The sequence below is a fragment of the Mus musculus genome, chromosome 8 (genome assembly GCF_000001635.26).
Source record: "Mus musculus strain C57BL/6J chromosome 8, GRCm38.p6 C57BL/6J".
Taxonomy (NCBI): Eukaryota; Metazoa; Chordata; class Mammalia; order Rodentia; family Muridae; genus Mus; species Mus musculus.
In genome coordinates this window covers 19,034,774-19,046,529 of record NC_000074.6, presented here as the reverse complement: position 1 = coordinate 19,046,529, position 11,756 = coordinate 19,034,774, and the positions used below count along the sequence as shown (strand labels likewise).

At 42.3% G+C, this 11,756-nt stretch overlaps 1 pseudogene; it reads left to right on the top strand.

Moving 5' to 3' along the window:
* The first annotated feature begins 1,097 nt into the window (after positions 1 to 1,097).
* Positions 1,098 to 11,309, top strand: Gm15366 (annotated as a pseudogene).
* The last annotated feature ends 447 nt before the right edge of the window (positions 11,310 to 11,756 follow it).

Here is an 11,756-nt window from a genome sequence, read left to right as displayed (position 1 = left end):
CAAAAGATAATCAAGGGGATAGAAATTGGAAAGGAAGACGTCAAAGAATCACTATTTGCAGGTGATATAATAGTATACCTAAGCAACCCCAAAAATTCTACCAGAGAACTACTTACAGCTGATAAACAACTTCAGCAAAGTGGCAAAATATAAAATTAACTCAAACAAATTAGTAGGTTTATTTTATACAAATGAAAAACAGGCTGAGAAAGAAATTAGGGAAACAACACCCTTCACAATAGCCACAAAATAGTATAAAATATCTTGGTATAGCTCTTACCAAGCAAATAAAAGATCTGTAAAACAAGAACTTCAAGTCACTGAAGAAAGAAATCAAAGAAGACCTCAGAAGATGGAAAGCTCTCCCATGCTCATGGATTTGTAGGACTGACATAGTAAAAATGTCCATCTTATCAAAAGCACCCTACAGATTCAATACAATTCCCATCAACATTTTAACACAATTCTTCTCAGACATGGAAAGAGCAATTCTAAATGTCATATGGGAAAAAAAAATCCAGGATAGCCAAAATAATTCTCAACAATAAAAGATCTTCTAGGGGAATCATCATCCCTGACTTCAAGCTGTACTACAAAGCAATAGTGACAAATACCACATGGTATTGGTACACAGACAGGTTGATTAATGGAATAGAATTGAAGAACCAGAAGTAAACCCTCACACGTATGGACACTTGATCTTTGGCAAAGCCAAAAACATACAGTGGAAGAAAGAGAGCATCTTCAATAAATGGTGCTGGTCTCACTGGCAGTCTGCATGTAGATTAATGAAAATATTTATCATTTTGCATACACCTCAAGTCCAAGTGGATCAAGGACCTCAACAAAAAACTAGATACACTGAATCTAATAAAAAAGAAGGTGGGAAAGAGACTCAAACTCAATGGCTCAGGCTCTAATATCAACAATAGATAAATGGGACCACATGAAACTGAAAAGCTTCTGTAAGGCAAAAGACACGGTCAGCAGGAAAAATCGGCCACCTACAGATTGGGGGAAAAAAAACTTCACTAACTCGGAACATGCGCAGACAGAGCTTGTCGCCATACAGGAAACTTCCGCCCAGGGTTGGCAGAAGTCGGGAGTCTCCAATTCAGTGCCGGATCCGGTTTTGTACCTCACTTAGGAATCAGTAAACCATGGCATCTAAGAAATTTGCCGTTAAATGTGGGAACTTGAGCAGCAGCGGTCGCCATCTTGGTTCCGGGACTCAGCAGAACTTAGGAAATTAGTCTGAACAGGTTAGAGGGTGCGCCAGAAAACCAGACAGCTTCTGGGACGGGCAGAAGCACAGAGCCGCTGAGGCAGCACCCTTGGCGGGCCGCAGACAGCCGGCCACCGCCCGGACCAGAGGACAGGTGTCCGCCTGGCTTGGGAGGCGGCCTCAGCCTCAGCAGCAGCGGTCGCCATCTTGGTTCCAGGACTCAGCAGAACTTAGGAAATTAGTCTGAAAAGGTTAGAGGGTGCGCCAGAGAACTGGACAGTTTCTGGGACGGGCAGAAGCACAGAGCCGCTGAGGCAGCACCCTTGGCGGGCCGCAGACAGCCGGCCACCGTCCGGACCAGAGGACAGGTGTCTGCCTGGCTTGGGAGGCGGCCTCAGCCTCAGCAGCAGCGGACGCCATCTGGGTTCCAGGACTCCGCGGGACCTAGGAAATTAGTCTGAACAGGTTAGAGGGTGCACCAGAGAACCGGACAGCTTCTGGGACGGGCAGAAGCACAGAGCCGCTGAGGCAGCACCCTTGGCGGGCGGCAGACAGCCGGCCACCGTCCGGACCAGAGGACAGGTGTCTGCCTGTCTTGGGAGGCGGCCTCAGCCTCAGCAGCAGCGGTCGCCATCTGGGTTCCGGGACTCCGCGGGACCTAGGAAATTAGTCTGAACAGGTTAGAGGGTGCGCCAGAGAACCGGACAGCTTCTGGGACAGGCTGAAGCACAGAGCCGCTGAGGCAGTACCCTTTGCAGGCTGCAGACAGTCGGCCACCATCCGGACCAGAGGACAGGTGTCCGCCTGGCTCGGGAGGCGGCCTCAGCCTCAGGAGCAGCGGTCGCCATCTTGGTTCCAGGACTCCCGGGAACTTAGGAATTTAGTCTGCACAGGTGAGAGTCTGCACCACAGAAGCTGACAGCTTCTGGGAACTGCCAAAGCAACACAGCTTCTGAGAGAGCCTTTGGGCCTTCTTCTTTGACCAGGAGGAGGTCCAAAAACAAGATATCTGCGCACCTTCCCTGTAAGAGAGCTTGCCAGCAGAGAGTGCTCTGAGCACTGAAACTCAGAGAAGAGAATCTGTCTCCCAGGTCTGCTGAGAGACGGTAACAGAATCACCAGAAGAACAATCTCTAAACAGAGTCAACTATAACTACTAACTCCAGAGATTACCAGATGGCGAAAGGTAAACGTAGGAATCCTACTAACAGGAACCAAGACCACTCACCATCATCAGAACCCAGCACTCCCACTTTGCCCAGTCCAGGGCACCCCAACACACCCGAAAACCTAGACCTAGATTTAAAAGCATATCTCATGATGATGGTAGAGGACATCAAGAAGGACTTTAATAAATCACTTAAAGAAATACAGGAGAACACTGCTAAAGAGTTACAAGTCCTTAAAGAAAAACAGGAAAACACAATCAAACAGGTAGAAGTCCTTACAGAAAAAGAGGAAAAAACATACAAACAGGTGATGGAAATGAACAAAACCATACTAGACCTAAAAAGGGAAGTAGACACAATAAAGAAAACTCAAAGTGAGGCAACACTGGAGATAGAAACCCTAGGAAAGAAATCTGGAACCATAGATTTGAGCATCAGCAACAGAATACAAGAGATGGAAGAGAGAATCTCAGGTGCAGAAGATTCCATAGAGAACATCGGCACAACAATCAAAGAAAATGGAAAATGCAAAAAGATCCTAACTCAAAATATCCAGGAAATCCAGGACACAATGAGAAGACCAAACCTACGGATAATAGGAGTGGATGAGAATGAAGATTTTCAACTCAAAGGACCAGCAAATATCTTCAACAAAATTATGGAAGAAAACTTCCCAAATATAAAGAAAGAGATACCTATGAACATACAAGAAGCCTACAGAACTCCAAATAGACTGGACCAGAAAAGAAATTCTTCCCGACACATAATAATCAGAACAACAAATGCACTAAATAAAGATAGAATACTAAAAGCAGTAAGGGAAAAAGGTCAAGTAACATACAAAGGCAAGCCTATCAGAATTACACCAGATTTTTCACCAGAGACTATGAAAGCCAGAAGAGCCTGGACAGATGTTATACAGACACTAAGAGAACACAAATTCCAGCCCAGGCTACTATACCCAGCCAAACTCTCAATTACCATAGATGGAGAAACCAAAGTATTCCACGACAAAACCAAATTCACACATTATCTCTCCACGAATCCAGCCCTTCAAAGGTTAATAACAGAAAAAAACCAATACAAGAACGGGAACAATGCCCTAGAAAAAACAAGAAGGTAATCCCTCAACAAACCTAAAAGAAGACAGCCACAAGAACAGAATGCCAACTTTAACAACAAAAATAACAGGAAGCAACAATTACTTTTCCTTAATATCTCTTAACATCAATGGTCTCAACTCCCCAATAAAAAGACATAGACTAACAAACTGGCTACACAAACAAGACCCAACATTTTGCTGTTTACAGGAGACACATCTCAGAGAAAAAGATAGACACTACCTCAGAATAAAAGGCTGGAAAACAATTTTCCAAACAAATGGTATGAAGAAACAAGCTGGAATAGCCATCCTAATATCTGATAAGATTGACTTCCAACCCAAAGTCATCAAAAAAGACAAGGAGGGGCACTTCGTTCTCATCAAAGGCAAAATCCTCCAAGAGGAACTCTCAATTCTGAATATCTATGCTCCAAATACAAGGGCAGCCACATTCATTAAAGAAACTTTAGTAAAGCTCAAAGCACACATTGCACCTCACACAATAATAGTGGGAGACTTCAACACACCACTTTCACCAATGGACAGATCATGGAAACAGAAACTAAACAGGGACACACTGAAACTAACAGAAGTGATGAAACAAATGGATCTGACAGATATCTACAGAACATTTTATCCTAAAACAAAAGGATATACCTTCTTCTCAGCACCTCATGGTACCTTCTCCAAAATTGACTACATAATAGGTCACAAAACAGGCCTCAACAGATTCAAAAATATTGAAATTGTCCCATGTATCCTATCAGATCACCATGCACTAAGGCTGATCTTCAATAACAAAAAAAATAACAGAAAGCCAACACTCACGTGGAAACTGAACAACACTCTTCTCAATGATACCTTGGTCAAGGAAGGAATAAAGAAAGAAATTAAAGACTTTTTAGAGTTTAATGAAAACGAAGCCACAATGTACCCAAACCTTTGGGACACAATGAAAGCATTTCTAAGAGGGAAACTCATAGCTCTGAGTGCCTCCAAGAAGAAATGGGAGAGAGCACATACTAGCAGCTTGACAACACATCTAAAAGCTCTAGAAAAAAAGGAAGCAAATTCACCCAAGAGGAGTAGACGGCAGGAAATAATCAAACTCAGGGGTGAAATCAACCAAGTGGAAACAAGAAGAACTATTCAAATAATTAACCAAACGAGGAGTTGGTTCTTTGAGAAAATCAACAAGATAGATAAACCCTTAGCTAGACTCACTAGAGGGCACAGAGACAAAATCCTAATTAACAAAATCAGAACTGAAAAGGGAGACATAACAACTGATCCTGAAGAAATCCAAAACACCATCAGATCCTTCTACAAAAGGCTATACTCAACAAAACTGGAAAACCTGGACGAAATGGACAAATTTCTGGACAGATACCAGGTACCAAAGTTGAATCAGGATCAAGTTGACCTTCTAAACAGTCCCATATCCCCTAAAGAAATAGAAGCAGTTATCAATAGTCTCCCAGCCAAAAAAAGCCCAGGACCAGATGGGTTTAGTGCAGAGTTCTATCAGACCTTCAAAGAAGATCTAATTCCAGTTCTGCACAAACTTTTTCACAAGATAGAAGTAGAAGGTACTCTACCCAACTCATTTTATGAAGCCACTATTACTCTGATACCTAAACCACAGAAAGATCCAACAAAGATAGAGAACTTCAGACCAATTTCTCTTATGAATATCGATGCAAAAATCCTCAATAAAATTCTCGCTAACCGAATCCAAGAACACATTAAAGCAATCATCCATCCTGACCAAGTAGGTTTTATTCCAGGGATGCAGGGATGGTTTAATATACGAAAATCCATCAATGTAATCCACTATATAAACAAACTCAAAGACAAAAACCACATGATCATCTCGTTAGATGCAGAAAAAGCATTTGACAAGATCCAACACCCATTCATGATAAAAGTTCTGGAAAGATCAGGAATTCAAGGCCCATACCTAAACATGATAAAAGCAATCTACAGCAAACCAGTAGCCAACATCAAAGTAAATGGAGAGAAGCTGGAAGCAATCCCACTAAAATCAGGGTCTAGACAAGGCTGCCCACTTTCTCCCTACCTTTTCAACATAGTACTTGAAGTATTAGCCAGAGCAATTCGACAACAAAAGGAGATCAAGGGGATACAAATTGGAAAGGAGGAAGTCAAAATATCTCTTTTTGCAGATGATATGATAGTATATATAAGTGACCCTAAAAATTCTACCAGAGAACTCCTAAACCTGATAAACAGCTTCGGTGAAGTAGCTGGATATAAAATTAACTCAAACAAGTCAATGGCCTTTCTCTACACAAAGAATAAACAGGCTGAGAAAGAAATTAGGGAAACAACACCCTTCTCAATAGTCACAAATAATATAAAATATCTCGGCGTGACTCTAACTAAGGAAGTGAAAGATCTGTATGATAAAAACTTCAAGTCTCTGAAGAAAGAAATTAAAGAAGATCTCAGAAGATGGAAAGATCTCCCATGCTCATGGATTGGCAGGATCAACATTGTAAAAATGGCTATCTTGCCAAAAGCAATCTACAGATTCAATGCAATCCCCATCAAAATTCCAACTCAATTCTTCAACGAATTAGAAGGAGCAATTTGCAAATTCATCTGGAATAACAAAAAACCTAGGATAGCAAAAAGTCTTCTCAAGGATGAAAGAACCTCTGGTGGAATCACCATGCCTGACCTAAAGCTTTACTACAGAGCAATTGTGGTAAAAACTGCATGGTACTGGTATAGAGACAGAGAAGTAGACCAATGGAATAGAATTGAAGACCCAGAAATGAACCCACACACCTATGGTCACTTGATCTTCGACAAGGGAGCTAAAACCATCCAGTGGAAGAAAGACAGCATTTTCAACAATTGGTGCTGGCACAACTGGTTGTTATCATGTAGAAGAATGCGCATCGATCCATACTTATCTCCTTGTACTAAGGTCAAATCTAAATGGATCAAAGAACTTCACATAAAACCAGAGACACTGAAACTTATAGAGGAGAAAGTGGGGAAAAGCCTTGAAGATATGGGCACAGGGGAAAAATTCCTGAACAGAACAGCAATGGCTTGTGCTGTAAGATCGAGAATTGACAAATGGGACCTAATGAAACTCCAAAGTTTCTGCAAGGCAAAAGACACCATCAATAAGACAAAGAGACCACCAACAGATTGGGAAAGGATCTTTACCTATCCTAAATCAGATAGGGGACTAATATCCAACATATATAAAGAACTCAAGAAGGTGGACTTCAGAAAATCAAATAACCCCATTAAAAAATGGGGCTCAGAACTGAACAAAGAATTCTCACCTGAGGAATACCGAATGGCAGAGAAGCACCTGAAAAAATGTTCAACATCCTTAATCATCAGGGAAATGCAAATCAAAACAACCCTGAGATTCCACCTCACACCAGTCAGAATGGCTAAGATCAAAAATTCAGGTGACAGCAGATGCTGGAGAGGATGTGGAGAAAGAGGAACACTCCTCCATTGTTGGTGGGATTGCAGGCTTGTACAACCACTCTGGAAATCCGTCTGGCGGTTCCTCAGAAAATTGGACATAGTACTACTGGAGGATCCAGCAATACCTCTCCTGGGCATATATCCAGAAGATGCCCCAACTGGTAAGAAGGACACATGCTCCACTATGTTCATAGCAGCCTTATTTATAATAGCCAGAAGCTGGAAAGAACCCAGATGCCCCTCAACAGAGGAATGGATACAGAAAATATGGTATATTTACACAATGGAGTACTACTCAGCTATTAAAAACAATGAATTTATGAAATTCCTAGCCAAATGGATGGACCTGGAGGGCATCATCCTGAGTGAGGTAACACATTCACAAAGGAACTCGCACAATATGTACTCATTGATAAGTGGATATTAGCCCAAAACCTAGGATACCCAAGATATAAGATATAATTTCCTAAACACATGAAACTCAAGAAAAATGAAGACTGAAGTGTGGACACTATGCCCCTCCTTAGAAGTGGGAACAAAACACCCTTGGAAGGAGTTACAGAGACAAAGTTTGGAGCTGAGATGAAAGGATGGACCATGTAGAGACTGCCATATCCAGGGATCCACCCCATAATCAGCATCCAAACGCTGACACCATTGCATACACTAGCAAGATTTTATTGAAAGGACCCAGATGTAGCTGTCTCTTGTGAGACTATGCCGGGGCCTAGCAAACACATAAGTGGATGCTCACAGTCAGCTAATGGATGGATCACAGGGCTCCCAATGGAGGAGCTAGAGAAAGTACCCAAGGAGCTAAAGGGATCTGCAACCCTATAGGTGGAACAACATTATGAACTAACCAGTACCCCGGAGCCCTTGACTCTAGCTGCATATGTATCAAAAGATGGCCTAGTCGGCCATCACTGGAAAGAGAGGCCCATTGGACACGCAAACTTTATATGCCCCAGAACAGGGGAACGCCAGGGCCAAAAAGGGGGAGTGGGCGGGTAGGGGAGTGGGGGTGGATGGGTATGGGGGACTTTTGGTATAGCATTGGAAATGTAAATGAGCTAAATACCTAATAAAAAATGGAACGAAAAAAAAAAATGTGGGAACTTCGCAGTCCTGGTGGATCTTCATGTATTGCCACAAGGTTCAAACAGAGACTCCAGTTGGTTTTCTGAAAAGAAGAAAGAGGGAGTTTGTTTGCTGTTAAAAGAAACCATTGATTCTAGAGTTAAGGAGTACGTGGGCATTTATAAGCAGCGCAAGCCATCAAGTGCAGAATTCACAAGATCCAGTCCCTTGTCCTTAAAAGGTTATGGCTTTCAGATCACAGCTTATTTCCTCAAGAGAGGAATACACCTTCACTGTATCCAGAGCTCCCAGAATACTGTGTGAGAAGAACTAAATCAAAAGGCACTGATGTAAGCAAACCACAGCCCGGCAGGGACCTCGTGGGAAGATCTAGTGACTCAGTAATTACTGTGGTACCATGGAGGAGGGATGCCTCGGCCATTCTCCTGTCAGAATCTGTGGGTCAAGCACAAGATGACATAAGAGCAGCCAAGAGCCACCAGGAGCTTCCTGTTCAAAAGTTGGAAAATGTTTCTCAGACTCAGCCAGGAGACACTCGCAGCCAGCAGCAACTTCATCCTGGGGAGTGGTTAAAGACGGGGCTTCTAAGCAGGAGCCCTGTGTATAACTATGAGTCAGCATCACCAGGTCCAAAGCAAAGTCTGAGAGCAAAGACACAGCAGAAACACAGGAATTGTGGCTCTGTGGAAGACTCTGACCACCGCAGAAGAGTTTCTCTTGGAAATGAAGGATTAGTCCCGAAGGACTCGGCCGGGTAAAGGAGCGTACCTGTCAGGGTTTTGCCCGTCTTAGAGTTGTCAGATCCTGGGTTGCTTTTGAAACAAGATTTGGCAAAAGCCACAGCTAAGGAAGAACTACATGCTTTGGAAAATCTCTCCTCCAGACATCTTATGACAAACAACCCGGGGCAGGCACAGCAGACCGACTCAGCTGCAATTACTGAACGATTAGCTACAGATCAGGGCGGCCCCAGCAAGAAAAGAAAGAAACTGCAAAGTTACAACAGAGGATGTAGTGGCAAAAAAACGGAGGATACAGTACCTGGAGTACTGGAAGGAATTAGGGCAATTACTTTAAATAAATAAATATTTAGGAGCTAGAGTTATGTCTCAGCTTTTAAGAGCACTTAGTGCTCTTGCAGAGGACCCAAGTTTAGGTTCCAAGCACCTAGAAGGTGACTTACAACCATCGTGAACTCTAGACCCAGAAGACCCAATACACTCTTTGACCTCCATGGGCACCAGGCATGCGCATGGTAATCTTTTTGTAAAATTGAAATGGACTAAAGTTGAAAACAGCTCCCTAGAACTTACATCCTACAGCCTAGTTACCATGGTTTCCATCAGCTGGGGACACATGTGGAAATGTACACCCCCGTGCTTCCTTCAGACTTGGATTTGGGGTGTGAGTCACTTTGTTCCCAGGTTCATATACTATAGAATGGACACAATGCCTAAGTCGCTCTTATATCTGGAGTTACCAGAAATGTATGCGTAATTCATCCCAGTCTGAGATGAAGACATGGAAGAGGTGTGTCCTGTGTAGCACAAGTTCGACCCTGTCCTTGTCCACACCCCCCATATTCTGGTTGCAGTTAAGACAGACCAGAATCCAAAGCTAGGGCAGTGGCCATTCCAGTTCCCAATTTGGAAAATTTCCCAGGGCATTTAAATGTCCTCTTCAGTTGTGTAGTCAGTCCTCAAGAAAGACAGGAAGCCAGAGTTATCAGCCTGGACGCTTCATCTGCTCACCCCAACCTCAAAGGACCAGAAACTGCTTGCTGGTGTCCCTCTCCTTTCCCGCCTAGCTTTTTTTGTTTTCTTGAGAGCTGATTCCAAGATGTTGAGTCCTCAATGTAAGCATGAGTAGTCACCATTGTACAGAGCTAAGATATTCTGACCTGGAATAGACGGGATTTGAATTGTTTAAGGGCTAAGGTCATATTCTGTACTTAATTGTACTTATACGAAGAATGTGCTTTCAAGAAGTGTTTTGCTTTTCAAATCTGTTCCATTATATTATAGGAAAGAGTGATTATTGTGACCAATGATTTATTAAAAAGAAAAAGTATGTTAGGGTTGTAGATAGATGTGGCTTTGTAGCAGCCTTCATACACAATGGATTTTAACAGGATTAGCAGAGCTCTGGGCTTCCATACTCTGCCATATGTTTAAGGAATTTTGCCCTTAATCATTTTCCTTCAGCATGTTTGAAACACCTCTCCATGTCCTGTTTCTTGGATGATTTTACAATTCCTTGAATATATGCATAAAGGGGCAAATTAATCCCCAATGTTTTGTTACTTATCAGGTGGGACATGAATTATTGTCTCCTGTTGGGAATGGTATGAGTTTTTATATTCTTAATTACTGTAACAATTTAGCATTTGAAAGTCTGAGGCAGTGTCAGGATTGATAGTCAAAACCAAGTTCTTCAACCCTTTCATCCTCCAAATTAAATGTATATTTAGGTTCCTGTGATTCTGATTCTGAGAGGAAGTATTCACCCAATCCGTGGATAACTGAACTCAAGACTCCTCAGTACCTGCGATGCTAAGCCCCTCCATGTACTATCAAATGACATTTCAATAGATGAAAGCTAGTGAGGTCCTTTTGTATTTTCTTTCTTTCTCCCTCCTCCCCCAATTTAAAAACATGGAAAAGGTGGCCTGGTGGCACATGCCTTTAATCCTAGCACTTGGGAGGCAGAGGCAGGTAGATCTCTGAGTGGGAGGCCAGACTGGTCTACATAATAAGTTAGTGAACAGACAAAACTACATAGTGAGACCTTGTCTCAGAACAAACAAACAAATCAGTATGGGAATCATCTGTGATTTTTCTTGCATACGTGCTTTTCTTTGCCACTGGAGGTTAACTCACCAAGACATGCATATGACTTGTGCAGTGTAAAGAAGCACTTGGTGCTGGAATAGTATGGAAATGTATTTAATTTTTTAAAAAACAAGACCCATGAGTCTTGAATACTTGGTGAAGGGGGTGTTCTGCATGTGCAGTGACCACTAAGACACCAATAAGAAAGAAAAAGACACAAAAAGTCTCCGTATTTTGATGTTTGAAGAATCCAGTTCATCTCTGGATGGACCTTCTCAAAGTGGATCTTAGTGGTGATGATGCAGTCTCAGTATAATTGTTTTATGTTTGATGTCATGTTTTGATTTCAGCTGAAATTGTACCTCTCATTGGCCTTTGACTTCAGAAAAAGCCCCGACTAGGACAGACACATAGGGAAGGAAGCATCTATGCCCAAGAGAATGACCTAGGATCAGTGTCAGCCTTCGTAGTTTTTTTAAGCTCCTTGGCAGGTCGTACTGTAATATTTCCACAAAACAGTAGTGAATGGCCCTCTGAATAATAAGCAACTTTTCAAGAGCCAAAACACTCACTGTGCAGCATGCTGGGGCTGGAATATGGAAATTGTTTTAATTTCTTCTTTTCTCTTATGAGGAAATCACTGCACTTGGTTTGTCAAGACAAGACAGTTCATTCCCCTGTACTGAAACAGTGATGAATTGAAACATGTTGGAGCAAGTTTTTAAAGAAAATCAAAATTAAACTGGTTTTTCTTAAATAGCTTAAAGCTTTCCACAGTACACAATAAATGAAGCATTGTAAAATGAAGTGAATGCAAATAACCACTTAAGACAGAAGTCTAAGCAGAT